Here is a 1,319-nt window from a genome sequence, read left to right as displayed (position 1 = left end):
TAATACCTCTAACTTAGCAAACTTAGTCTTTGATCTGTCTAAGGCCACTTTAAGTTTTATGAATGAAACAAGGTCCTCCATCAGAAATCTGGAGGCACAAGTGGGCCAGCTGAGTAAGAAAATCACTGAAACCCCTCCTAGTACTCTCCCAAGCAATACTGAAGAAAATCCAAAAAGAGAGTGCAAGGCCATTGATATAATCAATATGGCCGAATGCAAGGAGGAGGGAGAGGATGCGAATCCCAATGAAGAAGATCTCATGGGACATCTCTCAAGCAGGAAGTTGTTCCCTATTGAGGATCCAAAGGAATCTGAGGCTCATATAGAGACCATAGAGATTCCATTAAATATCCTTCTGCCATTCATGAGCTCTGAAGGTTATTCTTCCTCTGAAGAGGATGAAGATGTAACTAGAGAGCAAGTTGCTCAATATCTAGGAGCCATCATGAAGTTGAATGCCAAGTTATTTGGTAATGAGACTTGGGAAGGTGAACCTCCCTTGCTCATTAGTGAACTTGATACATGGGTTCAACAAACTTTACCTCAAAAGAAACAAGATCCTGGGAAATTCTTAATACCCTGTACCATAGGCACCATGACCTTTGAAAAAGCTCTGTGTGACCTAGGGTCAGGCATAAATCTTATGCCACTCTCTATAATGGAGAAGCTGGGGATCATTGAGGTACAAGCCACAGCAGAAGCTGTGATAGATGTTAACAGAGGAGAATTAGTCCTTCAATTGAATGGGGACTACCTTGTGTTTAAGGCACATGGCTATCCTTCTGTAACAAGGGAGAGTAAGCATGCATAACTTCTCTCAGTACAGAGTCAAACAGAGCCCCCACAATCAAACTCTAAGTTTGGTGTTGGGACTATACAACATTGACCTGATCACCTGTGAGGCTCCATGAGAGCCCACTATCAAGCTATTGACAATAAAGAAGCGCTTATTGGGAGGTAACCCAATTTTTATTTATCTAATTTTATTTTTTATTTTATTGTTCTTTTATGTTTTATTAGGTTCATGATCATGTGGAGTCACGAAAAAAAATATTAAAATTAAAAACAAAATCAAAAACAGCAGAATAAAAATACACCCTAGAGGAAGGACTTACTGGCGTTTAAACGCCAGTAAAGAGCATCTGGCTGGCGTTCAATGCCAGAACAGAGCATGGATCTGGCACTGAACGCCAGAAACAAGCAACACCCCGGCGTTCAAACGCCAGGAATGCACCCTGAGGAGAGCTGGCGCTGAACGCCAGAAACAAGCATGGAACTGGCGTTCAACGCCAGAAACATGCTGCACATGGGCGTTGAAC

The sequence above is a fragment of the Arachis duranensis genome, chromosome 1, assembly GCF_000817695.3.
Source record: "Arachis duranensis cultivar V14167 chromosome 1, aradu.V14167.gnm2.J7QH, whole genome shotgun sequence".
NCBI lineage: Eukaryota > Viridiplantae > Streptophyta > Magnoliopsida > Fabales > Fabaceae > Arachis > Arachis duranensis.
Note: the sequence above shows the minus strand (reverse complement) of the source record.